The following is an 18,290-nucleotide window of genomic DNA, read 5'->3' as shown; positions in this document are numbered from 1 at the left end:
AAATACACTTATTAAGTAGAGATCATGTGTAAGCCTCATGGCAAACAGCAAGCAAAACCCTACAGTAGATACACAAAATACAACGAGAAAGGAGTCTAAGCATACAATTACAGAAAGTCATCTAACCACAAAGGTAGAGAGCAAGAGAAGAAGGAACAGAAGAAACACAAAACAACCAGAAACAATTAATGAAATACCTGTCAATAATTACTTTAAATGTAGGTGTACTAAATTTGCCAATCAAAAGACACAGAGTGGCTGAATGGATTGGAAAAAAAAAAAAAGAGAGAGAAGACTCATCTATACGTAGATGCTGCGTATAAGAGACTCACATCAGATATTAGGGCACACCCAGACTAAAAGTGAAGGGATGGAAAAAAATATTCCACGCCAATGGAAAGCAAAAGAAACTGGAGTATCTGTACTTATATCAAACAAAATTGACTTTAAAACAAGGACTGTAATAAGAAACAAATAAGAGTGCTACATAATGATAAAGGAGTCAGTCCAAAAGAAGATATAATATGTGTAAATATTTATGTACCCAGCATAGGAGCACATAAATAATGTGAATATTAAAAAAAAAAAACTAAAGGGAGAAATACAGAACAATATAATAGTTGTCAGGGACTTTAATATCCTACTTACATCAATAGACAGGTCATCCAGACAGAAATAAGGAAATACTGGCCTTAAATGACCAATTAAATCAGATGGTATTAACAGATATGTACAAAACAGCCCATCTAAAAGCAATACACATTCTTCTCAAGTGCACAGGAAGCATTCTCTAGGACAGATCATATGTTAGACCACAATAACAAGTCAACAAATTTTTGAAGACCAAAATCATATCAAGAATCTTTTCTCACTATAATGGTATTAAGCTCTAATCAATTACAAGAAGAAAACAGAAAAGTTCACAAATATGTACAGATTAAACATGCTACTGAACAACCAATCAATAAAAAAATCAAAACAAATTTTAAAAAATCTTGAGAAAATGAAAATGGAAATACAACATATAAAAACTTATGGGATGCAGCCAAAGCTGTCCTAAGAGACAAGCTCATAGCAATAAATATCTATCTCAAGCAGCAAGAAAAACGTAAAATCAATAACCCAACTTTACAACTCAAGGAACTAGAAGAGAGAAGAACTAATGAAGCCCAGTTAGTAGAAAAAAGGAAGTAACAAAGATCAGAACAGAAATAAATAAGAGAGACTAAGAAGACAAAAGAAAAGGTCAATAAAACTAAAACCCGGTTCTTTGAAAAGACAAGAAAAAAACCTGACAAATAGTTAGCCATACTCACTGAGGAAAAAAAAAAAGAGAGCGCCCAAATAAACAAATCCAAAAATTAAAGAGCTGTTACAACTAATGCCACAGAAATGCCAAGGATCATAAGAGATCACTATAAACAATTATACTCCAACAAACTGGACAACCTAGAAAAAATTAGTAAGTTCCTAGAAACATACAACTTTCCAAGACTGAATCACAAAGAAATAGAAAATCTGAATAGACCATTTACTAGTAAGGATATTGAATCAGTAATCAAAAACCTCCCAACCAGTAGAAGTCCAGAACCAGACAGCTCCATGGATGAATTCTACCAAATATTCAAAGAAGAATTAATACCAGTCCTTCTCAAACTCTTCCAAAATTGAAAACAGAGAACTCTTCCAAATTCATTTTATGATGCCAGCATTACTCTGGTACCAAAAGCAAAGACATCACAAGGAAAATAAAGTTACAGGCCAGTACATCTAATGAACATAGATACAAAAATCCTCAACAAAATGTTAGGAAACCAAATTTAGCAATACAATAGAGGATCGTGCACCATGATCAAGCGGGATTTACCTCAGGGATGCAAAGATGGCTCAATATTTGAAGATCAATAAACATGATAAAGCATTTTAACAAAATGAAGGATGAAAATCATATTATCTCAATAAATCCAGTAAAAGCATTTGACAAAATTCAACATCCATTTATGATAAAAACTTGTAACATGGATATAGAGGGAATGTACTTCAACATAATAAAGGCTGTTTGTGACAGCCCCACAGCTAATGTCATACTTAACTGAAAAGTTGAAAGCTTTTCCTGTAAGACCAGGAACAAGACAAAAATGCCCATTCTTGCCATTCTTATTCAACACAGTATTGGAAGTCTTAGCCACAGCAATTAAGTAGGAAAAAAATATAAAAGGCGTCCGCGTCCCCATTGGACAGGAAGAATTAAAACTTACTGTATGCAGGTGACATGATTTTATACGTGGAGAAACCTAAAGACACCTCCAACAAACAGACTAATAACTGAATTTTGTAAAGTTGCAAGATACAAAATCAATATGCAAAAAAATCTGTTACATTTCTGTACATCAATGATAAGCTATAAGAGAAACTAAAAAACCATTTAATTTATAAATACATTAAAAGAAAAAAATACCCAGGAATAAATTTAACAAAGGAGATGAAATACCTGTAGACAAAAAATATAGAAGACAAATTTTAAAAATTAAAGATGACAGACAGAAATGGAAAGATATTCCATGATCATGGATTGGAGGAATTAATACTGTAAAATGACTGTTCTAAAACAATCTGCACTTTCTATGTAATTCCTATCAAAATTCCAATGGCATTTTTCACAGAATTAGAACAATATTAAAATTTTTATGGAAGCACAAAAGACCCCAAATCACCAAAGCCATCCTGAGAAAGAACAAACCTGGAGGCATACGCTCCCTGATTTCAAACTGTATTACAAAAGATACAGTATTTAAAACGTATGGTATTTGCATAAAAAGAGACACATAGATCAATGGAACATGACAGAGAGCCCAGCAATAAACCCACACATATATGGTCAATTTAGGACAAAGAAGCCAAGAATATAAAATGGAGAAAGGACAGACTCTCAACCAATGATTGTTGAGAAAAAAGAACAGCCACACGCAAAAGATTGAAACTAGACTCTTACACCATACACCAAAATTAACTCAAAGTGGATTAAAGACTTGAATATAAGTCCTGAAACCATAAAACCCTTACAAAAAAGGTGGTGAGCTCCTTCACATTGGTCCTGAGGATGAGTTTTTGGATCTGACTTCAAAAGCAAAGGAAACAAAAGCCAAAATAAACAAGTGGGACACATCAAACTAAAAAAGCTTCTGCACAGTGAAGGCAATTATCAACAAAATGAAAAGACAACCTACTGAACGGGAGAAAATATTTGCCAAACATAAATTTGAGAAGGGATTAATATCCAAAATATATAAAGAACACATACAACTCAATAGTAAAAAAAAAAAAAAAAAAAAAAATCTAAACATTCTGAATAAAGAAAGAGTGGTCAGGGAATCTGAACAGACATTTTCCAAAGAAGACAGATGGCCGACAGGCCCATGAAAAGATGCTCAAACATCCCTAATCATCAGAGAAAAGTAAACCAAAACCACAGTGAGCTATCACCCCACACCTGCTGGAATGGCTATTATCAGAAGACAAGAGATGAGTACTGGCAAGGATGTGGAGAAAAGGGAAACCCTGTGCCTTGATTGTAGGAATATAAGTTGATGCAGCCACTATGGGAAACAGTACAAAGGATCCTTAAAAATGTTTAAAGAGAATTACCATATGACCCAGTAGTCCCACTTGTGGGTATTCATCTGAAGAAAGTTAAAACATTAATTCCAAAAGATACATGCACCCCCAGGTTCATTGCAGCATTATTTTTAAAAGGTAAGATATGGAAGCAACCTGTGTGTCCACTGATGAATAAATGTATAAAAAAGAAGTGACACCCCCCCCCCGCAAGATGATCTCACTTATATGAGGAATTTAAAAAACAAGAACAAAAAGCCAAACTCCTAGATTCAGAGAAGAGGTTGGTGGTTGCCACAGGCGAGATACGGGATCAATGCGTGAAGGGAGTCAAAAGGTACAGACTTTCATTATAAATGAGTAAGTGATGTGATGTACAGCATGGCGAATACAGTTAATAATACTGCTAAGAGAGTAGACCTTAGAAGTCATCATTAAAAATAAGTAACTATTGTGATGGGTGTTATTTTGGTTATTTGCATTATATACAAATACAATGTTACATGTCAATTATACCTCAATAAAAAAGAAATACTGGACACACTTAATTTCAATTTTATAATGTCAAAATATCAATGTTCTAGAACTGTTCTCAGAAACAAATGACATCCTACATAAGAAATTTAACACAATTATTGACATATAATAAGCACTCAGAATACTCTCATTCTTCCAAACAGTGCTGTGAAAACTAGATATCTACATGCAAGAAATGAATTTGGATTTCTAGATCACACCAAACACCAAAATTATCTCAGTCAATCATAGACCTAAAAGTAACAGCTAAAATTATGGACTCTTGGAAGGAAACACAGAAGTAAATCATCTTGACCTGAAGTTAGGCTGTGATGTCTTAGATCTTAGATATGCCAACAAAAGCACAAGCAATAAACGGGGACTAAACGGTTGGGTTTCATGAAAATTAAAAACATTTTTTGCTGCAAATGATACTATCAAGGAAGCGAAAAGACAAACCACCGAATAGGGGAAAATATTTGCAAGTGGTATATTTAATAAGTGTCTAATATATAGAATATAAAGCACTCTTACAACTCAACAATAGAACACCACGATTAAAAATTGGGTATAAAGGATATGAACAGACATTTTTCCAAAGAAGATAAACAAATGGCCAGTAAGTAGACACATATTCATGGCAGCATTATTCCTAATACTCCGAATGCAAAACAGCGCAAGTGTCCGCCAGCTGACGGCTGAGGAAGCAGAGCGTGGCACGTGCTCCCCACGCAAAGGGGCACAGACACGGGCTAGACAGCCGACAGACCTCACCGTCGTCACGTGGCGACAGGAGCCAGTGTTCGTCCCTTAGTAATGCTGAGGGCACAAAAAGCTAGCTGATGATGGGAACAGAAAGCTAACTGATGATGGGAACAGATTTCTTTGTGGGGCAATGAAAATATTCTAAAATTAGATCATGGTGGTGGGTGTATGATGCTCTAAATGTATTAAAGTCCATTGATTTGCATACTTTGAGCAAAAATTTAAGATGTGTAAACTGTATCTCAATAAGTCTGTTTTAAAAAGGCAAAGTGAAAGTACCCTTCACTGCTGCAGCAGTCAGAACCTGCTACTGTCAGAATTAAGGGCGGTGCTCACGTCGGACTAGTGCTAACCTTACAATAACCTTCTCGATCCTTATATACATACATGTGAAGACATAAAATAGGCTGGGGAAATTTACATAACAGGATTATCAACCATGGCGTTCCACTTTAAAAAACAAGTGCCATTTTAAATAATAATTCCCGTTATGTTACGTATCTGTGTGTGCATGTGTGTAGACATGTTTAATTAAAAGACTTAACGTTGCAATAAAAAACTCCAGATTGTTATATTTAAATGGCTTTTTTCCTGTTAAAAGTCGACAGCCTTCTGCACAAGCATGGACATTATTCATGTGACATCGACGTCAGGTCGCTTGCTAGGCTCGGTGGGGAATATATTTAGCAGAATAAGTTTGCTGCCTGTTTCAAGAGTGAAATATATACTCACTGCAGGATGTCTTCACCAACTATTTACACAGTCATAAGCCCTTAGTAATAAAGCAGTCATGAATTTGTCACATTACTGCTTTAACCATGACACTTCCAAACTCTAAATCCAGCTCTTGAAAGTTCCCTTTAAGTTATTCTAATTAAAAGGTATCCCGAGAGGGCAATACAAACGCTTGAAAGTTTGAAGCTCTGTCCCCTTTGCTACAACTGAAGACGTGCTCTCTTCCCTTCCCTATCAAGTGAAGTGCACTTCTGAGAATCCACACTGGCAATTATACGATGTAGTCTTTAAAAAGAACAGTTTGATCCGACCAAAGAAAACAGGAGTTTGGAAAGGCCTACCAAAGACTTCAAAGTAGACAAAAATATATTGATGATAATCTTCTAGGGTGAAGTTTGCATCATTTGTTTGTAATGATGAGAAAAATGAAATCCATAAAAATAAAAAGAATGTTTAAGATTAAGAAAATGGTACAAGCAGGGGAGAAGGTACAGCTCTGTGGCAGAGTGCGTGCTCAGCGCGCACAAGGTCCTGGGTTCAATCCCCAGTACCTCCATCAAAAAATAAATAAGTAAACCTAATTACCTCCCCTCCCGAAAAATAAGTATAAAATAAAAATAATATAAAGTAGCTGAAAAACAAGAAAACGGTACAGGCAACGTCAGAATCCATCCATGTCACAACGCAGTATTCGTTACAGAACGCCGCCTCCTTAGAGCAGAACTTCATTGTAGATACGTCGGATGCACTCATGCCTGAAGCCTGTCAAGTCAGCTGTTTTTTCAGGGTTAAGTTCCGAGAGCCTGGCACGTGCCCATTGCTGGGCTACGTGCCCAGCACCCGGGGGCATGGGGACTTACTGATTCAAGCTCACAGTTTACAAGGTTCAGCAGAGATGCTCATACCAAGACAAAAAGAAAACAAAGAGTTAAAGGCCACAGCGATAAGGGAGACTCAGCTGGACAGGGACGAGGTAGCTGATGGAGGGGGTGTGGTCCAGGAGACACTCGCAGGGGGCAGCCTTCAGCTCCAAGCCATCGCCCCAAAGGCTGACGCAGGAGGGGCACAAGCACAAAACAGTCAGGGCGGCAGGGAAGGGGCTGGGGGGAGCCCCACGTGGGGAATGTTCTCAGAGGGGGACGAAGTGGGTTCAGAGGACGTCGGCCTAGGACTGGCTGAGTGTAGGGGGAGGCCGGTGAGAAATCCCGCTGCATTTTGTCAGTCAGGATAGGATTTTATCCATCTTGAGCCTGGTACCCCCGCCTCCCCCAGAGTTTTGATTGGAGTGTGACATAATCTGACATCTGAAAACCATCCCTCCTCTTGCTCTGCTGGGGCCAGACCTCCCTGAGTCACCACAGTGAACAAGGTGACAGGTCAGGGAGCTCTGGAGGGTGGGGGCTGGGCCTGAGCGTTAACAGTGGAAATGGACAGAGGTACAGGAACACTGACACGCCCCCACTGCCCGAAATATAAATTCATAACATCTAAGCAGCAGGTTCAAAATGCTAAAATAAATTATTTTACATTCTGAACCCAACTGAAATTCTATTCCATCATAAAAGGAGCAGTATCGAAAATACACAGTATGAATTAACTGGTCACAAAGAAAAATGAAGGCATAAATTGAGTTTTCCAGAAAAAGTATTTTTCTCCTAAACCTGTAAGTCAGAATATAATGGATTATTGAATAATGGGTTTGTTCACTATTAATTTCAATGGCTAAGTGAATTATATATAGTTTGCCTATGACTGAGATGAGCAAAATGAGCTAAAGGCCCAATTGCTCCCTTTTAAGCAAATTTTTTTTTCATTAAAGGAAACTTTAAAGTCACACATTATTCAAAATATAAATTAAAGAAAACAAGAACGAGTGTGATTAGAAAGGGAAAATGTTACAAGTATTTCTGTAAATTATTTACTGCAGTTGGCCATTAAACTCAACATTGAATTTAATAACAGCCAAGAAGCAAAGAATATATGTTTGGCCACATTAATTATTAATATTTGATCAATAAGAACATCAGATTATCAAGAAAGAGTAGAATTATTTTCCTGGTGTGTGACTGTGGGAAAGGGGCAGAGACTAATGAGAGGTGAGCGCTTCACAGCTTCAGGCCCACAGTGAGGGGAGTGATGCCCTCACCTCTGTGCCTGCAGTGCAGGCAGACCTCTTGCGGGGTTGGTTCAGGACCACAGAAATAAAACAAATATTGCAATAAAGGGAGTCACACAAACTTTCTGGTTTCTCAGTGCATATGAAAGTTATGTTTTCACCATACTCTAGTCTACTAAGTGTGCAGTATCGTTATGTCTAAAAAAAACAACATATATACCTTAACTAAAAATACTTGATTGCTAGTCTTACCATATGATCCAGCAATCCCACTCCTGAGCATATATATTCAGAGGAAACTCTAATTTGAAAAGATACATGCACCCCAGTGTTCACAGCAGCACTATTTACAACAGCCAAGATACGGAAACAACCTAAATGTCCATCGACAGATGACTGGGTAAAGAAGGTGTGGTGGTATTTATACAGGCGAATACTACTCAGCCATAAAAAAGAATAAAATAATGCCATTTGCAGCAACATGGATGGACCTGGAGATGATCATACTAAGTGAAGTAATTCAGACAAGAAAGGCAAATACCATATGATATCACTTATATATGGAATCCAGAAAAATGACACAAATGAACTCACTTATAAAACAGAAACAGATTCACAGACATAGAAAACAAACTGTAGTTACCTGGCGAGAAGGGAGGTTGGAGGGAAAAAAAGTGGGAGTTAGGTTGCAGATTTGGATTTGCAGATACCAACTACTATATATAAAATAGATAAACAGCAAAGTCCTACTGTGCAGCACAGGGAACTGTATTCAGTACCTTGTAATAGCCTATAACGAAACGGAATATGAAAAGGAATATATATATATATTATATATATATATATATATAATATATATATAAATAAAAAAAACTGAATCACTATGCTGTACACCAGAAATTAAACACAACATTGTAAACTGACTATACTTCAGTTAAAAAAATACTTTATTGCTAAAAAATGCTATCCATCATCTTAGCCTTCAGCAATTGTGGTAGTAACATCAAAGATCCTGGACCCCAGGTCACCATAATGGATATAATAAAAATAAAAAAATCTTGGAATATTGTGAGAATTACCAAAATGAGACACAGAGACATGAAGTGAGCAAATATTGTTGGGAAAATGGCACCGATAGACTTGCTCCAGGTAGGGTTGCCACAAACTTTCCACTGGTGAAAAATAAGCAATATCTGGAAGGTGCAATAAAGTGAAGCAACCTAAAACAAAGTATGGCTGTAAGTCACTCTTCCCCGCAGGGCCTAGCCTGGAGGAGCTGGCTCACGGTCCCCGTGGGTGGGGGACACCACTCTGGCAGAGGGTACGAGAATGATGGATATGCTGGAGACAGTACAGTAGCCCATGATGGGAGGAAAGGGGGCTGGAACTGCCACAATTCCCCCAAAGATGCCAGCTCCTCCAAGGGAGAAACCACAGCTGTTCCCAGAAGACCGTGCTCACAGGGGAGGAGACACCACCTCTCCCGGGACACGATCATCCCGAGGGGAGAAACCACCGCCTCCCTTAGGGCACCAGCATCACAAGAGCTAGTAGTGCCCGGCCTGTCCCCCCAGGATGCCAGCCACTAGCAGTCCCCACCAAGACTGGGAGGGAAAAGCAGCCTCTTTGAGCAGCCGTGAGTAGGGTCATGCAGTCGTCCCCCCTCCGGGTCTGGCCCCCACTCCAGCCCCCATACCTTTGTGAGCTGGTGGACTTTCAGAACACACTCCCTTCTGCAGTGTCAAGCAGCTCTTTTTTGTTTGTAAGAAACAGGTGAAACCTTCCTGAGTTTCTTAGCTGAGAGCTGTGTGCTTTACAAGACCCCCATCTTGGGTGGGGCGGGATGAAGGGCAACTGGGCATCTGATTGTACCACAGTACCACTGCGTTCACTTCTTTTTTTTAAGAATCTCATTTATTTGTGCTACTGTGTGAACGCCTCTCCCCAGGATAACTATGTGAGGGGTAAAGCTTCAGCCTGTCCCATCTCCCTTCTGACCAGATTTCTCCCTGCCCCGGCTTCCTGGGTGGTCGTCTGGTCCTTGAAGTGGGCAGGCCCCGCAGGCAGCACCCAGAGGCCTGCAGCAGGAGTGCGCACTCCTCGCCTGTCCTCGGACCCTGGGCGGGGCCTTTGCTCAGGCAGGTTGGGGAAGGTGCGAACCACCTCACTGCACCCAGGCTGGCTCAACGGATGTTAGCTTGGGGGAAATGAGCGGTTGGCTTGGTGGTTTCCAGTGGCCCTCTTGGTTCTGATACTTATTTACAAAGGTGTTAAAAGAACACAATTCTACCTAACATAATCAAGTAAGATAGATTAGGCTTATATGCCAGAAACTGTTTGTTTTTGGTTGGTTGGTTTTTTGTGTTTTTCTCTCAGATCCTGGAGTAAATATAGGTTGTTTTAACTGAGGGTCAGAGGGTCCAGTTCCATCCTCTGACTCACCACTCGCTTAGCTCCTTGGGTGGCAGCTTTTCTGTAGCCAAGTTGGAAACAAAACTGAACAATCTGCCCCAAGACCATGTGACACCAAAACCTTGCGTGAAACTAGAGATGGTCGGAATGAAGCCACGGCCTGGCAGGGACGGATTTGAAGCTATCAGCCCCCACGCTGACCGCTCCAGGAAGGTGACCCTGTTCTGTGATCACCACCCTCCACCGGAGAACCGTAAACTCCGCCTTACAGCAAAACCGGTCGTAACCACTTCACTCGATTCAGCCTAGTATGTGTCCATCATTGAAGCACGTTAATAAGTGGATTTAATCTTCAGGACAGTCCAGTGAGATAGGCGGTACCATTCCCACTTTAGGAAGGGGGGAATCGAAGCTTAGTAGACGGCTAAGTACCCAGCAAAGTGGTAGCTCAGACGGGAGCTTTAGCTTTTAAACCCTGGGCGAAACATCAGAGGGCCACCCGCCTACTTAATCTGCCGGAAACCGCCCAACCTAGTAGCAGGTCAGTAGCTGTTCCTTAGCCTCACTTGGTCCAGGAGGAGTGCGGTGCTCAACCTCCTTACCAGGCAGGACAAAACCTCCCCGCCTGGCCTGATGACTGACTGCTGAGACCAGAGACGACCTGCTAGGACTAGGAAGTTTGTAGCCCAGCAGCCTGGCTCGAGCGTCCAGCGGTTCAATCAGTGTTTCCGTGGCCTTGCCCACACGCCGGCGGTGGGGGTTAAATGGGGATGAGAGCAGGGCATGACCTACAGGAGGGCTTCATCTGCACTCACAGCCTGGAACTTTCCCGAGACCTTCCACGCTGGACGTTTCCGTGAAATACCCGGGACACTGATACACCCTCATGTCAGTGCCTTCAGTTTCCCTCCTCAGTCAACAGAAACTTAACACTTTATACAGCACGCCAGCAAAACAAAACTTCAGCTCTGTACTTGACAAGAAGAACAGTAATAGTGATTCAGCTGGGAATTTTACCAAGCCCTTCAGAGCAGTTCAGTCCTGTGTTTAGCAGAGAGTGTTTTCTGTCTCTTTTTTCGTATGTGTAATGAAAGGCAAAGATCGTTAAAGCAGAAATGTCAAGTTATCTTTGAAACATGAATGCAGTGTTACAGTGCAGAGCTTAAATAGATACTAATGATATGTTCATTGGTTAATTGCACATTTTAATAACATACCTTACAAAGCCACAATTTCTTTATGTTTAAATAACATAATTGTGTGTCAGTTTTGTTTTCAGGAAACACTGGGATGTTTTCGTTCACCTACACATCTCTGTATAATTAAGTTTTGGCTTTTCCTCCTCGAGCTATAATTGATCCTAATGTCTTCATTACACAGGAATCACTTCTTGAGTCCTCTGTTTTTAGTCCCCTCTCTGAGATGTCTAGCTTGCCATCAGGCTTACAGAAAGGTGGACAGACCCTGGCCAGGGTGCTGGTGCGCTCACAGATGGAATTACTGTCCTCTCCTGGGCACTGCCAAGTCCAAGAGCAATCCCTCTCTTGCCAAGTCATCACACAGGAAAAAATAAATTATAATTCTTTGAGGCTCTGTGGCCTGCATAACTTGTCCAGCAAGATATATAGCCCTATTCCTGTGTCGTTTAAAATGCTTTAAAGCCATCCCGAGCTCGGGTTCTGTTTTTAAATTGCCTTTTCTACAGAAGTTACAGCAATTGTTGGAGAAAATGGTTTGATTATAAAAAATCTGTTAGTCTTCAGCCATGTCACATGTCACTCAGGAACATGTCTCCCTGAAATCAGCTAAGTTCTCTTCAGAAGTTAAAAAAAAAAAAAAAAAGCAACCTATAAAAAGCTGCGTTTTTTTTTTTTTTTCAAGATATCTTCACCGTGAAACATTCCAAGAGATACATGACACAATATTAGAGCTTTTATGGTCACACTAAGAGAAATAGAAATATTTTCTTTTTTTGTTCTTATGTTAATTGGAACCTCACTTAAGTAAAGACAAATTTGGGGAATCTGGAATTTGGGTATAATGGGAGGGTCGAATGATGTATAAAACTGTTACCAAAAATAACTTTTACTTATTCAAACACTTATTAGAGTAACTTCAAGAATCTGTTTCTCTCTTAAGAAGTTTAGTGATAAGTTTCATCCTTTATGGACAAGGGTTAATAATAGGCAATTCTGGTTAATTTTCACACTGGGCACATCTCAGTTCACGACACAGGCAGGAACCTCACAGCTGGCAACAGTTCACTCTCCTTAAATTCTCTCTTCTCTTATTAAATTCTATTGCATTAGAGGGAATTCCTAAGCCAAGGAGATTTAGGTCGGTTCCAAGGATTTCTCTGACATTTAGCACTTCCTTTCTGTTTAAACATTCAACTCTCAAGGCCCAAGAGTGTGATGGCAAGAACCTGAGAACTGGTAAGTATTTATTTTTTTAATTGAAGTATATTCAGTTGCAATGTGTCAGTCTCTGGTGTACAGCAATGTCCCGGTCATGCATATGCATACCTATATTCGCTTTCATATTCTTTTTCATTATAAGTTACAAGATACTGAATATAGTTCAGGAACTGGTTTTATGTAACTCATGATGTATCTCAGAATGGGGAGTCTGTGGGTCGGAGGGGTCAGACTGCAGTAGAACAAGGCTGTTTACTTCCAAACAAAGACTCGGCCATTGTGCCCTGAGGATTCTGGAAGAACATGCGGGCTGACAGACCTCTGGTTCTCTTGGGCCACCTTCTGTCCAGGCGTGATGGGCTAGCTCCCCCTGGGAGGATGCTGACCTGCAGCAGGTGACGCGATGATCACACAGGGAGGCTTGGATGGTCAGCAGGCGTGGACAGGCCAGCGGGCTACGCTCTGCCTTCGCACAGCCCCTGAAGGATCAGACTGCTCACGTGATGTCTGACGGCCCACCTCCTGGCCTCTACTTAGGAAGCTGGACCCTCAACACTGTTGCTTGGTTGAACAGACGTCTGTGTGCCACGGCGATCTCTGGGTGAGAGAAAAGGCTAATCCGAAAACGGTCCAGTGATCAGGGTGGCATCATGTCCGCTCTTCTCGTGTTGTAGCCCCCGAAGCCTCGTACACGTGGCTGGGGGTCGCTTTCCACACGTATGCTCTGCAAGGTCAAGCAGAGCCTTCCGGGTCTGCGTAAGGACTGGGGGGGCCTCTTCTAACGTGAATGGGACGCAGTACCATGTGGCGCCGCAGAGATGGACCGGCCGCGTGACTCCTGAGAGTGATGAATGTAGACCAGCCCTCTTCTCCTCTCTGGACCCAGGAGGGCTTAGCCAGGAGGCTCTCTGAGCTCAGGGAAGCAGTAGGATTAAAAGAGCCCAACCTTGGAAGTACTGACCCGAGGCTGAGTCTTGCCTTTTCGCTAATTCGTGGCTGCCACTTGCAGTTCACGGAACCTCTCTGCACCTCAGTGGACTCGTCCATGCCGTGCAGGATAGCAAAGCCGAGTCTGATCTGTGCCTGCTTTCCAAGTTTCTCCTCACACGATAGCCCACAGAGGGAAGCCAGGGTTGTACCGGACACTGGAATATGCGGACGAGCCTCTCTGAGGCTGGACGCCAGCAGACCAGGGCTGTTCCTAGCCACATCCTCTGCCCAGAAGGCTGAGGGTGTCAGCGGCCTGGACTCCACAAGCAAGGCAGGAAACTCCCCTCTGAATCCGCGGTTCAGCCGCGCACGTGTGCACCCTCGTAAATGGAGACGCGCGGGGGCGCCTCTCACTCAGCGCTGTTACTGATGAACAGTGTGTCATCATCTGTCTCTGTCTCACTCACTCGACCCTGTTCTGTGCGATCGGGGGCTGTGACTCGCTGTCACTGCGCTGAAAGTCGTGAGCACAAGCGACCCGGTTCCTGGAAAGCGGCAGTATAGGGCTATGTGGCTTTTAAGGTCTCTTCCACAACATGATCCCAGAAATGAGTGCTCCAAGCATCTGCCTGCATCACAGTCCCCTGGCGGGCTTGTAAGACACAGATGGCCAGGGTCAGAATGGCTGACTCTGTCAGTCTTGGATGGCACCCTAGCACGTTTCCAGGTAATTGTGAGGCTGCGGGTCTGGGGGCTGCGCTTTGAGAACCACCGCCTTAAGTCCATGGGCGCCCGGTAGTGCAGGGCTGTCTAAGAGGGGCCTGCAGACCACAGGAGAGGCCTGGGGCGGTGAGGTGCTAGGTAACGAGGAGAAAACTCTGTTCCCACACTGAAAAGGCAGTTCGCTGGCTTCTGTAAAAACCGACGGTCTCTGACGTCACCCTTGTTCAGTTCCCTCCTCTCTAACCCCATCATGACACACTCAGCACCCATCCAGTCTTCACCTGTGCAGGGACCACCCAGCCTACAGACACAGGACTAACTGACCCCGGCTGCTTGCCCCGGGCACAGTGAGCCGTTCCTTCTGCGTCTCTGCCTCCGTACTTTCACTGCCGTGTTTGTGATATTTCAATATGTGCTTGATTGCCTTTCTCCCCCAGTTTGTTGTGACAGCATCTCCAAGTGACAGTCATGAGGCCAGGAGCACAGCCGGTGCCTAGCAGAAGTCAGGAGTCAGGAAAGGGTCCGGGCCTTGACGGCGCAGGGGAGTTCTCATCAAGTATCAAGAGGAGTGCTGGGGTTTTCCTCTGGGCCTGGCCCTTCACGGGGGAAGAGAAGCCAAAACCCAGACAAACAGAAGCATCTCGTTCGTGAGAACCACGGTGGGATCTGGGCGACATCAGGACTCGGGCAGAGGAACCGAGTGAAAGTACCGCTTTGTTCAGAGGGCGGCAGGACGGAGGATCCTTCCAGATCTGCGGCTTGCGACGGACGGGTGGGGGCGGAGGCGCCTCCCAGAGAGGGGTGACTGTGTCGGGGTCACAGCGGCCACACCCCCCGGTGATGAAGGGCTGGCCGCTTTGGTTTAGGAGAAGTCTGCGGCAGCATCTCCTGTGATGAAAGGGGGGGAAGCTATCTACGAAGAAGGAATGCCGAGTTAGCAGAAAACCTGGGTTCTCCTCCTGGCTGTGCTGCTTTAGTCTGCACTCAGGGGCTGGGGGACACGACCGCCTGGGTCCCTTCCGTTTTAAACAGGCATTATTCTCACCCAGAGGTGCTGGGGGAAATGCCCCCTTCCAGCCCTTTCTGTCTGTGAAGTGGGGATACGGACCCTCGTCCTCCGTTAATGCAGGACAGAGGCTGGGAACGTGGCTGCATCCATATGAGGGTTTCAGCTCGCTGGCAGGAGATGAACCTTACGTTTGAAAGAGCTGCTTGGTTGAACTTGTGAACGAAACCTTGTCCTAAGGGCACCTTCCACGGCAGGGTACGGACGTGATCACTGCACGTTGTTGAATCTCCTACAGAACGTGAGCTTGGGCTCCTTCCTGTATTCCAAGTGTCTTTAAGGAAGAAGGGGGATGTGAGCACAAAGCCCTGGAATGAATTATAAAGCACAGGGAGAGATGACCAAAGGTAGGTGAACTCCTCTGATCAGGCGATGAACTTCAGCACTGTGACTTAATCACAGGTTGTCAGGGCTTCAGAACTCCACCTGCACCTTGGGTTCTTCCTTGTTCGGATCCAAAGGACACCCTAGAGGGCGGTTTCCTTTCCTGTGGACTCGTGTAGGGGCGCCTGGTTTTATCCGCAGTTGCACGTTCGTCCCTCTACCGAGCGCCTGGTGATGCTCTGGTAAAGCGGTGCCAAGATTCTGCTGAGAGAACACAGTTTCTCTGCACTCCAGTCCCCCAGGCGGGGCCCCCCAGACTGCACCCCAGGTCAAGGCTGAGGTGGGGCAACGTGGCCACGCACTCCTGGCCGTGGGGCTGGGCACAGAACCCGAGATCATCCCCTGCCCTCATCAGCACCAAGAAGTCAACACCAGATGTTTGTTTTCTTAGGAAAACGGTGGATTTTTTCTGTGTTATTTGAAAAAGAGCAAATGCTAGGTTTGCTCCTGCATACGCCAAGGAGAGGAGGAGCCTTCAGGAACAAAAGCTGGGTCCAGAGACAGAGAAACAAGGCTAGGTGGACACCGCCTGAGTGGTGACGGGGAAACGCCCAAGTGCGGCCGGCCCCGGGGTTGCAGTGACACCGCCACACACATTGCTAAGTTTGACATGAGCCAGTTCGGGTGGAGCTTTTGATCATTTTCAACTTAAACAATCTTAACAAAAGACACACTGGATAAGAGTCAAGGACATCAAAAAGCTGAAAACAGACGTAGTAACCTATGATCCAGCAATCCCACTGCAGGGCACAGGTCTGGAGGAAGCTAATTCAAAAAGACACCTGCACCCAGTGCTCACAGCAGCCAAGACACAGACGCAGCGTAAGTGCCCATCAACGGGCGACGGGAGAAGGAGCACGTGGTATAGCTATATACCATGGGGTACTACTCAGCTGTGAAGAAGAATAAAATAATACTGTGTGCAGCACCATAGATGGACCTAGAGATTATCATACTAAGTGAACTTAAGTCAGAAAAAGAAAGACATACCATATGATATCACTTATATATGGAATCTTAAAAAATGACACATAAACTTATTTATAAAACAGAAACAGACTCACAGAGATAGAAAACAAACTTGTGGTTAATGGGGTAAAGAAGGTGGGAAGGGATAAATTGAGAGTTTGGGATTTGCAGTTGCTAACTACTGTATATAAAATAGATAAACCACAAGGCCCTACTGTAGAACACGGAACTATTGTCAGTACCTCATAGTAACCTATGATGAAAAAGAATGCACGTGTGTATACGTATGACTGAAATACTGTGCTGTACACCAGAAATTGACACAACACTGTACACTGACTGTACTTCAATTAAAAAAAAAACTTCAGGAAAGGAAATACCGTGTACGATTTTTTTTAACCATCACAAACCTTCACATAATTATCTTAATGTTTTAAGAAATAAAGGTAAAATATTTTTTTTTAAAAAAGAGTCCAGGACAATGCTCTCTTAGAGTTTCTTTGAGATGCTTGGACCTTGATCCTACGTCATTGATGGATTTTTTTTTTTTAACCAGGTTCTTCTGCTTAGTGGGGAAAAAATTTCCATGAAACATTTCAAGATTTTTTCAGTCAGTGGAGTGAATTAGCGAACCTCACTATAATTTCCTTAAAAAAAAATGCAACACCAGAATATTTAAGTTTCTATTTATATTCATTTGATATTTATATAAATTTAAGTAATGAATTGTTTTGATACAAAGAGACAAACACATGATACTTTTCCCCAACACGGAAAACACAGGAAAGGGGAGTTGTCCACAGAAGAAAAGAATCTGTGATTTCCTGACGCCTCTGAGGGGCGATAATCTCACAGGGTGAACGTCCAGCTCTGGCCGCCGTGAGCGCTGTGTGTCGGCTTCTCTGGAGCCAGTATGTCTGCCAGATGGGAAGATACTTGAAGGAGAAACGAAGGAGTTGTCACGCTTGAAGAGCAACTAAAATGCTTCACAGTGATGTGACTGCATTTCAGGAAGACACACTCCTTCATCATGGCTCATGCGTTTTGAGAACTCTAGAACACCAGTACGTGAAAAACAGTTCAAACGTTAAGCTGAAATGCAACTCCACTTGAAATCTTGCTTAGGAGGGAAGAAATATTTACTCGATAAAGGACCTGAACGGAAAATGCACTGGTAATCTGGGTACTGGCCAGAGTAGAAAGGCAATGAAGGAGGATGGCGGAGACTAGGAAGGACATGAGATGCTTGTTATCCCCAGAGAGTCCAGGAACTCCCACCCCTCCCTGTTCTTGCCTGTTTTAATTAACCACGGGTCAATCAATAGTAGCCATTGAATTAACTGTCTTTCCTTCGAGGTTGCGAAGAGTTTTGAAGCATTCATTCAATCAGCCCCCAAATTAGCCAACGAGGACCAATTTAATGACATGCAGGTTCTTCTGTGGCCGTGATAATGTGTTTTGTCCTTTTCAATAATGTCAGGTATCCATCATGGTAAAGGGAAGAGGCAGTCCAGTTTCTTAGGGGGAAATCTGGAATTAACTCTTAAGTTACTTAAGGGAGTCTGGTGACCCCAGTCACACATCCAGTGTTGTACAAAGGCTGGTGTAGAACGAAAATTCTATCTTAAGCTGGTTTTATTTT

At 43.0% G+C, this 18,290-nt stretch overlaps 1 protein-coding gene and 1 long non-coding RNA gene across 2 annotated transcripts in view; one reads left to right on the top strand and one right to left on the bottom strand.

Annotated features, from left to right (window-relative positions):
• Nucleotides 1-18,290, top strand: part of CSMD1 (CUB and Sushi multiple domains 1) — a 1,327,842-nt gene that overhangs the window by 783,841 nt on the left and 525,711 nt on the right. The window lies entirely within an intron of this gene.
• The window catches only part of LOC105075969 (uncharacterized), a 114,150-nt gene that overhangs the window by 43,053 nt on the left and 52,807 nt on the right, over nt 1-18,290 (bottom strand). The window lies entirely within an intron of this gene.

This window comes from Camelus bactrianus, chromosome 26, assembly GCF_048773025.1.
Source record: "Camelus bactrianus isolate YW-2024 breed Bactrian camel chromosome 26, ASM4877302v1, whole genome shotgun sequence".
In the NCBI taxonomy this organism is placed as follows: Eukaryota; Metazoa; Chordata; class Mammalia; order Artiodactyla; family Camelidae; genus Camelus; species Camelus bactrianus.
Note: the sequence above shows the minus strand (reverse complement) of the source record. Positions and strands in the feature narration are given on the sequence as shown.